This window comes from Eretmochelys imbricata, chromosome 6 (genome assembly GCF_965152235.1).
Source record: "Eretmochelys imbricata isolate rEreImb1 chromosome 6, rEreImb1.hap1, whole genome shotgun sequence".
Lineage (NCBI taxonomy): Eukaryota > Metazoa > Chordata > Testudines > Cheloniidae > Eretmochelys > Eretmochelys imbricata.
In genome coordinates, this window is record NC_135577.1 from 58,353,615 (window position 1) to 58,366,430 (window position 12,816).

General features: G+C 43.0%; 1 protein-coding gene across 2 annotated transcripts in view; it reads left to right on the forward strand.

Annotated features, from left to right (window-relative positions):
- The first annotated feature begins 1,476 nt into the window (after positions 1–1,476).
- The window catches only part of PRDM11 (PR/SET domain 11), a 53,377-nt gene continuing 42,037 nt past the window's right edge, over positions 1,477–12,816 (forward strand). Inside the window, exon 1 of one of the 2 annotated variants that reach the window (XM_077818580.1) lies at positions 1,477–1,656. The gene's annotated coding sequence lies outside the window, so the exon portion shown is untranslated. Of the gene's footprint in view, positions 1,657–1,713; positions 1,969–12,816 lie in introns of those variants that run through there. The other variant, XM_077818582.1, reaches the window with a different exon arrangement.

The following is a 12,816-nucleotide window of genomic DNA, read 5'->3' on the forward strand; positions in this document are numbered from 1 at the left end:
CAAAAAGGGAGGTACGCCAGTGTTTATATTGTCATCATAGCCCTGTTCACATACAAGCCTGTGGTCAAACCAGGAATTGGAAAACTAGTCGTCTATCCTTCCCTTCATCCTCACTATGTCCCACTTGGCATAGCAGCCAGGCAGTCTACATTGTTTAGTTTAAAATTTAATGTCTACAGATGGCTTTAGCGGGAATGTTTATTTTATTGACAAAATATGCTTCATGTGATTATTAAATTATGCCTAGTTCTCTTTCCTTTGTCATATTGTCCTTAATTTGTACACAGAGCTCCTGGCCATATAACACTTCAAATCTTTTTTTTTTTTTAATCAGCTTTGAATAGCAGCTATGCATTGCAATTTCACTGCAAAGTTATTTTTTCCAAGCTGAAGAAGATTCCAAAGAATCATGGGAATTAGTGAGGGAATATATGTACATGTCCCCGACTTGCTGAGTTTTGCTACTTGGAGGAAGATTCCTCACTTTTGGATTCACCTTGAGGCCATTAAAAAAAAGTACTTCCTTTGGGTGACAAAGGATTTTCATGTTTCAATTAGACACTTAAAATCACCTTCTTCCAAATGGCTGGCTTGATAGCTCCCCTGCCAGTCAGCATATGCTGCCCTAAGGGATATTTCCTAGTGTTTTGTCCGTTTTTCTTTAAGAATGTCCAGAGTGATGGAATTTCCACCAACTTTCCTTCAATAGCACTAAACAGGACCCAACAATGCGAATGCCTTTGCATGTAAATAACTTTACACATGTAAAGAGATCCAGTTTTAAAATCAATGGCCTCAGTCCTCCGAGAACACAAGCTTAATTGTATGCACTCAAATAGTCCCAATAACTTCAATAAGCACTCACAGTGCAGAAAGTTACAGGCATCTCTTATAAGGTTTTGCAGGATCAGCACGTAAAACAATAAAGTGTAATGAATGGGGGAGAGAATGTTTATCTTTTTCTGCAAACTTTATTTCAAACAGTCATTGATCTAAGACACCTCCTCCCCAAAAGTCACATGTGACTGTGAATATTTTTTAGAAGTCAAAAGTGGGATGAGTTTGCAAGGCAGCAGGCGACAGCAGAGACCCAGGGAGTAAAAGAAATGTGGAGCCCGAAGGGCACAGAAAGAAGCCAGAGAAAAGCCCAGCAACTCGGCTTTGCAATTTTTTTTTCTTTCCCCAAAGTTGCTTTTAACCCTTTTCAAGTCCTCCTCCTTTTTCCAGTTTTCGTGCCCATTCCTGCTGCTTTTCTGCTGAAAGTGCCGGATCAGGAGGGGGTGGCAATGAGGTTCTGGGCTCCCGGCTGGGCGGCTATTCGGAGGGAAGGGGGGAGCGCAGGGGCACTGGGAGATCCCCGGGCCCGGGCGGCTGCGCCTCCCTCCCCCGGTTCGGGGGGTCCCCGGGCTCGGCCCCCGAACGCCCCTCTCTTCCGTTCTCCATGTCATTTCCTGTGCTAATAAGATGGTGGTCACGGCCGGGAGGGAGGGAGCCGCCGCCGCCGAGCCCGGCCCGGCCACGGGACCCGTCCTCGCCTGGGACTAGCGAGCCGGGCTGGCCGGGCCGGCGGGGAGGGAGGGGGCAGCGAGCCGGGGGCCCCGGGGCAGAGCGGGCCCCCCTACGCCGAGGCGGGGCCCCCGAGCCCGCAGCGCCGAGGTGAGTCAGCCCCTTTGGTAGCCAAGGTGGCCACGAAAATGGCTGCGGAGCGCGGGGGCGGAGGGGGGCGGAGCGCGGGGACGGAGCCGCGCTGGGCGGGGGGCCGCGGCTCCCTGCGGAGGGGGCGCTGGGGGGAAAGGGGCCTCCCCCCACCCACCGGCCTGCCCCGGGGTCCGCGAGCGGGCAGGTAGGTGCCTCCCCCTCCCCTTCCCCCGGGCGGGCGCTGGGCTCGGCCCCCTCCTCTCCCGCCCGCTCCGATGTTGCCTTTTTTCTTGCCCGCCCCTTCCTCCCCTAGTTGTTACATTGTATCCGGTGAGTGACGCGGCCGCGGGCCTATGGGCGGTGGGGGAGGGTAGCGAGCGTTCGAGGTTGGAACGCGGGGGCGGGTCCGCTAAAGGATAGGGGGGCGGTGAGAGGAGGTGAGGTGCTGGTTTGGTGGGGATTGGAGTGGGAGGCTGTGGGGTAGTAACTATGTGTTATGGGGGTAATTGGTTATGGGCGGGGTGCGGAACATAGTTAAATGTTGTGGGAGAGGGGGCTGAGGCTATGTGTCGGATGAGGGAGTGTGTTACAGTCTCCCCCACTGTCGCCGCTTAATTTCTGGTTAATTTCTGTTCAGGTTCTTATACCATGCCCATCAGTGTCTTCCCCTAGTCCCCTTGAGCTAACGGTATAACTCAGAATGATACTGCTGGGTTAGCTTTGCATTTTCTTTGCTTGTTAAGGACCTTTCTGTGCTGACTCTGCCCATCCCCGAGATTCTGGGATGCACCACTGGGTAGTGTCATGCCTTGCCAGCATTTCGCAGCTGGCCTCCTCAGCTACTGCAGAATTTAAAATTTCATTAAGTAATTATAGCTTTCACTGCGAAGCAAACCTCTGAACCTGAGCAAATCCTATCTTATGTAAGTGCAGCTACACTGACATAGCAAATTCTGAGAGGTGTGAAATGGCCCCGTTTGTGTAAAGGTGTCATTGACTCTGAAGCCTAAGGATGTCAGTTTAAATGTCAGCAGTAATTACTCTATTGCTTACTGTTTTAACAAAAACTTCAGGCTGGTTTGAGATTATAGGTAGGGTGTGAGTAGTGTACTATCACTTCTTTGTTCCCAAAATAACCACTGTTAAATAGGTATGGCACAGAGAAATTCTCAAATAAAAAGTTAAGGTTTTTTGTTTTTGTGGAGTTAGATGTAGTGTTCCTGAGTATTGAGACAGCCATTGCAAATCCCAAACTTTTTACAAATGATCATCCAGCAATTGGCTATTCTATTTGCTGTTGATTATTCATTTATATTTCTGCGTAAACCATTTGTTGCCACTCAGGAAACAGACACAATATCATGTGGTTTTTGTGATGAACCACACATCATGCATAGCCCAAGTTAGCTGCTCACAAATACCCCAGAGGCTGAAACTTGTTCTCATAAGTCACTGGTCAGATACTTCCAAATAACAGATTTTCGGAAATCACAGTTTGGTTGTGAATGATTTGAAGCCAGAAAAAGTGTGAAATCTTCAACAATAAAATAGTTGCCGGGAATAATTCAAGAAGGCCTAGCTATATGCTTTTATAGTGCCTGGTAAATCCAGACAGCACACTAACACTTAGAAATAATTTACGTTTTCAAACCATTTTACAAAGTAAGCCTCACCACCCCGTACCCTCAGTAATTAAGCTCTATCCCCTACTAAGAGAAACAAGTTTCAGAAGTGAAGTCACTAACTCAAGATCTCACAGCAAGTAAGCACCAGAGCAGCCAGAATTTGAATTTGTGAAATCCCGGCTCCAAGTTCAGTCTATTGGATTCTGATCCATCCATATAGGGTGACCAGATAACAAATGTGAAAAATCAGGGTTGGGGGCTATAGGTGCCTATACACGAAAAAAGCCCCAAATATTGTGACTGTCCCTATAAAATTGGGACATCTAGTCACCCTGGATCCATGTATGTATTAAAAAAATTAGAAGTTATTTAAACAAGGATGGTGGGCCAAAATACAAGGTTAAAAACTTTGAACTTGGTGATCCTGTGTTGCATACTGGAAAAAGAAGAGTGGCTTGAAGTCAGAATTGGAAGGTGTGAAATATTGTTTAGGATTAAGAAGGTTTTTGGTACTAAAAATAAGAGTGGAGAGAGAAGACAAAGAGCTATGTAGTGCAACATATAAAAAACAATGTTATCAGCTGTATTTTGAAATCATTTAAACACCATAAATAAATTAACAAATAACTGACTCTTGCTACAAGAATTAGAAGTTATGCTGTTGTCTGGACAGATGAGCCCTCAAGGTATGTAATATGTTTGCTAAAAGCTAAGTCCATGTGGAGTACATTTCCTTGGGAGGAACTAAAACTTGTACTATCCAGGGATCTACTTATGTAAAAGAATAAGATCTGCATTTTCCATTTTGAGTCAAAGCTGGTTTCTGCATATTCATTTACCCAGTATTAATGTTAGTAAGGTTCACGTTGTCTGGTTTTAAAATTAAAACTGAGAAACACTCTTTCCCCTGCCCTAGATCCCCCACAGAGTGGAAATGGAAAAGTTGTTGCAGTGCTTTGCTGAAGTAGTTATTTACCATATAGAAAACTTTCACCTTGTTTGTTTGAGCTGAATGCATATTGTTGATAGGAGCAGTGAAATTCCTTTTATTGTTATTAAATCCTTGGGGCTTCCTTCTGACCCCCCCCAAGAAATGAGGACTACGGCTTCTCAGGTTGGGAGGAAATCAATACCTTTGATTCTCCAGGCATTCTGGTTGGGGAAGTGAGATAACTGTACCAAACCAGGATAGAACCCTGGTTTGTTGAATTAGGAAAGCTATAGTTCAGCCTCTACGCAAAACTCTTGGGCCCCTGTGTTCCCTTCCCTTTTCAATGACTAGGATCTTATATAAATTGAAGAGAAAAAAGGACTGACTTAAATAAAACAACCCAAAACCTATCACAGCAAATCATTGTTCCTCTAGCACTGTGAGTGCATAAAGTGTTTTACATTAGGTGCAGCGTACTTAAAAAATATTGATCCCTGCCCCAAAAAGCGGACAGTCCAAGGATCCAACCTGCTAAGCAGTTCCTGGGAAGTAAAGAAGAACTTCAACTCCCACTTGACTCAGTAGAAGTTAAGGGTACTTGGCACCTGACAGAAATGGACCCTAAATGTCATCTTGGTATGGAGTGAAATGTTACAAGGCAATGAAAGCAGGGAGGAAAGTGGCTCTATTTTTTTAAGCTCTCTAATGACATATAAAAATTAGGACAGAGCATTTTTGCTTCAAATTGAAGATTATGATCTGAAACAAAACACAATATTAGGACGTATGTTTATTTTCAGTCAAAGGACACTTGTATCTAAGACACTCTTCTCTGCTGGCCTACAAACAACAGTCTAGCATTTCCCTGAAATATAGTTCACACACGTATATCAAGCACAATATCGTCTTAACATTTCATGGATTGCTCTTTATCTTTCTGGTTCTGAGTCACATTAGCTGCTCTAAGGCTGGCAACAATCACTCGCTTTTTGGATAGTTTAGTCGAAAGGATTTTGGTGACAGTGACTTTTGCACTGAAAACTAGTTTTAAGAAAACTTGATTTCTGCAGTTAATTATTTTATTGCTTGCCATTTAATGTAGTAATGCAAGGTTTTTTTGTTGAGATTTTTTACTTTTATTTGTTTTTTATCCCCAGCAATAAAATGAAGGAGCTTCTTAAAATCTTCTCCAGAAGATTTGCCTGGAGAAGTTAAACATAGCCCCATATGCACCACATGAGGGGGTGCACGTACCTACCATTCAGAACAATCTATTGCTTTCACAAGAGAAGCCAAAATAAAGAAAAAGACACTTTGCTGAATATGTTGTGCAGCTCTTTGGAATCTTAAGAAGGTGGTAGTCCCTTAGATTCTGTTTGCCATTTGTCTAGATGTAATTCACATGCTTTCCCAGTGCAGAGTTTGGGTTCTCTCGTCTCTAATACTTGCCCTTTGGTTAACGTCAAGCTCACTGAGTAGAGGTTCTTCTGACTCCAGGTATGTGCCTCCCAAAGACACCTTGTCTGTTATAAAGGTAGTCTGTGCATTCAGCAACTGCCATTATTAGGCAAACCACAGAAACATTACCACATGGTAATATTGATTAGACTAGTGCCCACTCATTTTGCTAAGGTCTGTACAGGCACAAAATAAGCGATGTGTGTGTCCCAAAGTGCTTACAAGCTAAATCAACCTGACAGACAAGGGTTTGGAGGAGAAACAGAGTAATAGAAAGGTGAAGTAAATTGCCTCGATTACACAGTGGATCTGTGTTAGATCTGGGAATAGAAGCCAGCTCATCTGACTCCCAGTCCACTGCCCTATCTAGACTGTGCTGGCTTTGGTTGGGCTGCTTAGCTTTTCTGCATCTAATCACATTCTACCCTCCTTCTCGTTATATTTACATTTGCAACACATTCCACCAAAAAGGGCACTAACTAGTTTTTGCTTGAAAAATGAAGTCACCTCTGCAGCCCTGGCTTTTGGAATGAGAAGCGTAAGGCTTCATGGACCAAGGACTCCTGCACAATTATAGGAGGTTGTAGTGTCTCCCTTAGCATTGGCCTTTTCCCTAATAATGGGGCAAGTGGATGCTCATTTTACAGGCTTTGGCTCTTTTCCCCCATTTTCTCTCTGCTGCTGAAAGCTTTCCCCCTCCCCGTCCCGAGTGGAAAGGTTCCTTCTATACCGATGGTCCCTTTTAAAACTGCCCAGTGCAATGTTGTGTTTTAAGGATTCCCTCTTGGTTGAGCTCATGGAGGGAAGATTGGGAGCTGATCACCTGATTCCACGGCCTAGAAGAAACGTTAGAGAGGAGAACATGCTGGGAGAATCTTCAGAATAGAGGGGATCCCCAAGAGAGCAATCATACTGCATACTGAAAAGGCCAAATAGAGAACTCAGAAAAGCTCTGCATGTGGCCTCTCGAGGGACAGGGTGAGAACAGAGAAGTGGGTGAAAGAATAACAGAGAAAAGCACTTCAAGGGCAGGGAGCTTATGTTTTATTTGTTCTCCAAAGTGCCTATTTCATGTCAAGCACTGTATTAATAATAGGAAAGACTGGGTAGGTGAGAGAATGGGAAAGGAAAAGGTGGTAATTCTGAGGTGCTGCATGTGAAAATATTTACCTTTTAGAAATACTTCGTATATAATATAGACTAATGGAAACTGGTCTGTGAACAGTTTTCACACTTTAGACTGCTCATTAAGTAAGATTCAGGCTACAGCAAGGGGCAGTGTGGTGGGGTAAGAGAAGGTATTTGAGCTCCCAAAATCTCAAGTTCTTTTGGCTGAAAGAGTGAGGCTGTTCAGAATGCTGATGCTTAAACAGTTACCCTTAGGCTTCAGAGTCAACACCTCATTGAGAGGAATGGGATTCATAGACATTAAGGCAAAAAGGGCCCATCATGATCATCTAGTCTGACCTCCTACACATGCAAGCCACAGAACCTCATCCACCCACTCCTGTAATAGGCCCATAACCTCTGGCTGAGTTACTGAAGTCCTGAAATCATAATTTAAAGAGGTCAAGTTACAGAGAATCCAGCACTTACTCTAGTTTAAACCAGCAAGTGACCTGCGCCCTACGCTGCAGAGGAAGGGAAAAAACCCTGTCGGTCTCTGCCAGTCTCACACTTCACATTTCTCAGAACTATTGCTTAAAAGCTTCGTGTCTTCAGCCTCCAGAAGACAACATTCCAAGTGTTTCACATTCAAAACATTTTCTTTGCATTCAGAAGGTGAAAACATATATATATATATATATATATGTTTTTAAATGAAAGTTAAAATCTTCAGGTTTCAGAGTAGCAGTCGTGTTAAAAACTGATGGTCTCCAAAGAAATGTCAATGAAATATATACTACAGGCTACCATCTCAGTCCAATCCATAGGTCACAAATAGCTTTTTATAATGTGCCCATCGTCAGGGTATCTAGGTGTATACATCTAATCTAACTTCACACAAAAGGCATGCCTACACAGCAGCTGGGAGGTATGCTTCACAGCTCGTGTAGACATATGTTAGCTCTGCTTGAGCTAGCCTGAGCCTCCACCCTTGTTGGTGCAGCCATGCCACTATTTTTAGCACACTAGCTTGAGCTAAACTAGAGTGTATGGGTCTGTGTGAGCTGGGAACCAAACTTCTTAGCTGTTGTGTGGGCATAAGCAAAAGGACTAGTTTCTCCACCCCTCTCTCATTATGCTGCTGTTTCTTAGATTACAGTTTTACTTCAGTTGTCTGCCTGCGTCAGCAACATAGCCCAGCCATTCTACAGCTGCTATTAGGCAAACCACAGCATGCCCCATATGATGGTATTTATTTGTAATGTCAGCTTATACAGTGTGCCTGACAAAAATATTGTAGGCTTTTGAACTCTTAATAAAAACGTATCAGTAAAGAAATTAAAGTTGACGTAGTGTTTACCTACAGAGCTAAGATCTTCCCTGTTTCATTAAAAGCCTTGGTAAAAGGCTGGCAATAGAGGCCTAGCAATAGATTACTTTGGAGGCCAATGGATTGAATTTGTGTTGGACCAAGTTGGGAAGCAAATTACAGAATCAAGGTTCTCTGCCAAGTACATCATGTCCCCATCCCCTCTCTTCTCCAGTACCTCAGCTGGAGGTATAACATGCCATTGTATAACATGGAGAGAGGCAGATTTCTAGGGTATGTCTACACTAGGGATGTAAATATGGTTTGAAAAAGTACCCATTTAAACTATTAAAATTATATCAATTAACCGTTTAATTGTTAACATGACGGGGTCGGGGGCCATCGCCTGCTCCCACATGGTGAGGTCTAGGGTCCAGGCTGCTGCCAATCTGTTTTAAACATTAACTGCAATATATTAACAGTAAGCTAATACTTCTTCGTTAACTGTATAACCATTTGATATTTTGCATCCCTAGTCTATACAGCAAAGAAAATCCCGCAGCTGGCCTGAGCCAGTGGACTCGAGCTCATGGCTGCGGGGCTGTAGATTTCCAGGCCCTGGCTGGAGCCTGAGATCTGGGACCGTCCCACCTCACAGGGTCATAGAGCCCACACGCCAGCCCAAGCCCAGATGTTTACACAGTAGTGAAACAGCCCCACAGCCCAAGCCCTGCTCGCCTGAGTTGGCTGGCACAGGCCAGCCACGGGTGTCTAGTTGCTGTGTAGAATACCCTATGACACACAGGACCCAAAGCATAACAGGCTTTATCAGTTAAACCAGCAGTTTGAATTACACCTCACATTTAACAGAAAGTCGGTGTAGATCATAGATCACATGGCAGCCCCCTGGGCAAGATGCCCAGCTGAGCAAGTGGAGAACCATATTGTGCATTAATTAAAGCTTCAGAGTGGTCTTGACAGTTGGATTAGCCCTTGTAGCCACAACGTTGTGACCACTTGGGTGCTAACTAATGTGCCAGGTATGTCACATATGAAGTTCTGATGTCCCAAATGGATTGGAGAGCAGAACTAAAATAGAAAGGCATGCTGTCTGTCGTTACTTAGGGGCATCATCAGAGGTGTGTGAAGGGAACCCAAGACTGGTATAGCAGGGGGTGCTGTGGGTCAGAAATAATCTGTACTGGCAAAGCTGAGTGCCTGTAGTTTTGTGGATCCTGATTTTGGGCAAGCCCCTGTGGTTGGCTTAGCTCTCAAATTAATTGCCAAAGTCAGTGGAGGCTCATAAGGGTGTATCTGGGGTGATACATGAGTACAAACTGGTGACAATGCATGAGCTGATGGTATGAAACACTATCTCACATTTAGGCATTTTTTCTTACCTTCCACTGAAAGCCACACACATTTCTGTATGTATTACACTAGCATAAAGCTAAGTGAACCTATTTGTTTTCACTCCTATCTGAATTCATGAGCCAGGACACAGATATATGTTTGGGAATCCCACACTTGTGAACAATAAACAGGAGTGTTACAGACCTGAAACTTTTACAAATTCCTGATGAGTCCTATTTCTAAGTTCACCCACTCAAGGTCAGTAATTGGAGCTATTATTGCTAAGGGACACCAAATGTTTCCATGCTGACAATTAAAGGCAACAGCTGAAACACTGTATAGCACATTCGCTTTCAGTACAATGAAGCTTTATTTTGATCACCTTTCATACAAACTGTATCCTAAACTGTTGTATTAAGTTAAATAAATATAGTTGCAGAATCAAATAATAACTAATAAAACAAGAATAAATAACTAAGAAGAAGAAACTAATAAGAGAGGAATATGCAAGGGAGAAAATACGTTTTCAGTTGCAATTGTTTTAAGGATGAAAATTCTAAACTCATTTGTACCTTTCACTCTGGGTTCCCAAAATGCTCCTTTGATTGCTGGCTTCTCTTTTACACCTAGTCTGTGCAGCCTGTCTCCTTATTGTAGTCTGCCATTTTCTTTGGAAGAGGAGACATTTTGCTTGGAAGGTACCAGGACAGATGTTAGATATGGCTACAGTTAGTGATTGGCCTTTTAACCCACCTTAAGAAGCAATTACTGAACTCTGCCAATAAACTTGGAAAACTGACCTCAACAGAAATCAATACTGGTGATTGTTTCTACTCATTCATCATAGTACATTCTCATTATATAAATATATATTAGAGACTGCACATGTACTTGTTTCATGAGGGCTTGAAAAATCCACCTGCCTAGGCAAGTAGGAAGTGTCCCTGAATAGGTACCATCAACTTTGGCAGAATCTAAGCTTTCACTTTTTTAACTACTGAGTTTCTGTCACTTATGGTTATGAAGAAGATTTACAAATGTGAATAGCATGTAACCAAATGCATTGACATCTGCCTGAATTTTCATGGTACCCAGGCTTCTGCTTCTTATAGGTTTTGTAGGGAAGGAGGTATGGCAGTGCAAAAGTAACTTTCATAATCCTGGCTAGTAGGCAAAGTCCTTGGGCCATTGGGAACTTTATGAATTCTTCAAGCCTTGTGCATTGTTTAGCCCTCCAGAACCATCATTCATATATGGTTAAATATCCCTACCTGCATGGTGTGTTGCTTTGTTCCTTGAGAAATCTGTTCTGTATACTGTGGAAATGTATCAAAAGAGAAACTGACAGGATTCCAGTGCTATAGGGTCTGCTCAATACAGAGCAATTGCAGGGGTTGTGCTCTCTTTATCTTGTGTATCCAGAGGTTGTAACTGCTTATTGGATTGCTTTCTTTGTGGCATTAGCGCCAAGTAAATCAATGCTATTTCTTTCATGATTCTGTGGATTTCGCTGGTATTTGTTGAGTAGGATTATTCTGTGGTCATGTGTTTGAAAGGCTTTTCTGGGAGTTACTGGATATTCTGGGCTAGCTTGTGGGTTTCTGTGGTCAATGAGATAGTTTGTTCTTCTGAAGTATTGTAAGGTTTTTCATTAACTTTGCTATGAATTGGATTAAGCCCTTCAAGTCTTTTTTTTGTTTCCACTAGTGTGTGTTCTTAAAATTTTGTCCGTGTCATAAAGGAGCTGCAGCTATTCTTGCATAAACTGCTTGCTTTGGGGATAGAATGCACCCTCAGAACAGAGGTATGAGGGAATATAACTTCAAAAGTTCCCTGTCTCTGTGAGAGGCTCTGGGTTAGGGAATGCAGTGCCCAAACTTCCCCTTCTCTATATAGAAGGGAATGTGCAGATAGAATTATAGCGTTGATGAATTCAGCACACGGATATCTGATTTCTTGGCAGATTTGATCCCAGGCATAGCTGGCCTGCAGCCTACGCTGAGGAAAAGGCGGTCAAAATGACCACACTCAGGCAACATGGATGCAAGCTGTGTAACATGAACCCCTAACCTACAGGCAGCTTTACCAGCTCTGAATAATGTCTGTTGTACTGTGAGATCTTATCTTCCTAATGGCCTACAAGAAGGTACAAATGAGGAAGAACAAATATGATTCTTGCTTTGGTTTCCATTTTATAGAAGAGTTTATTTGCTCTTGTTATAACTGGTGCTATTGTTATGCTTTTAAAGAGCTGAGTGAGTTTGTTAGAATTTTAGAAATTCATGTCAGTTATGTCAGGAGTTTTGGTTACTTTTGCCCTCTTCCTTTCTAAAGCTACACCTCCCCCATTCATTTGGAGAATGAAGCTAGAGCCTGGTCAACACTGGAAAATTAGGTCGGTTTAACTATGTAGGTCGGGGTGTGAATAATCCACACCCTCTGAGCAGCATAATTAAACTGACCAAAGTCCCCCTGTAGAAGGCACTGTTTGTCAGAAAAATTCTTCTGTCAATCTAGCTACCACCTCTCTGGAAGATGGATTACCTACTCTGACGGGAGAATCCCTCCCATCAACATAGGTAGTGTTTACACTGAAGCTACACAGCTGTGGTGCTGTAGCATTTTAAGTGTAGACAAGCCTTAAATCTCTGGAAAGGAGGCAGCTGCATGATATGTAACATCCTGTAATATTGATAGTGGTTTTTCTTTATAATAACTGTAAAGAGCCTATCAAATATCATCATCCTAGAAGTCATAGATGAAAAAGCTCTGTTGGGTCCTACCCAGTTAATCTCTCTGGAGCCAGGAGTGTTATTCAATATTTATATTACAGTAGTGCCCAGAAGCCTGACTTGGATTGGGAGCCTGCTGCATGAGGTGCTGTATGAACAGAAGTAGAAATGGTCCCTGCTGCAAAAAATTTTAAATCTGAGAATTTTTTCCAACAGTACACTTTTGATTTGGGTGTTTGATAACCGCCCTTCTCTATATCTGTGTGTCTATTGCTATGACTAACTCTACAACTGTAGATGGTTGTGTAAGTGACCTGAGATCTCTTCCTACTCCTCCACCTTTTTAAGATGAAGGACTTGAGGTTGCAAAAGGTAAATTATATAGTTTACCTCTAGAGACCTCATTTCACATGATCATGAATGGAAGTTAGTTTTGTACTTAGTCTCTACTTAGTCCCTAGTGGGCATTTGTCTAGACAGTATGACAATATCATCAATCTACTTAGGAGAAGCCAAAGACTGAAAAAATAGGGCACACTCAGGGCTATGTACATTGTCAGAATTGTGTGGAATCCCAGCAGCGGTACATCTGTGGAGGCTGCACTGAAGTACATTGTCAGAGCAGCAAGATGGATAGAGGTGAATTGATCAAGCTCCATGTGG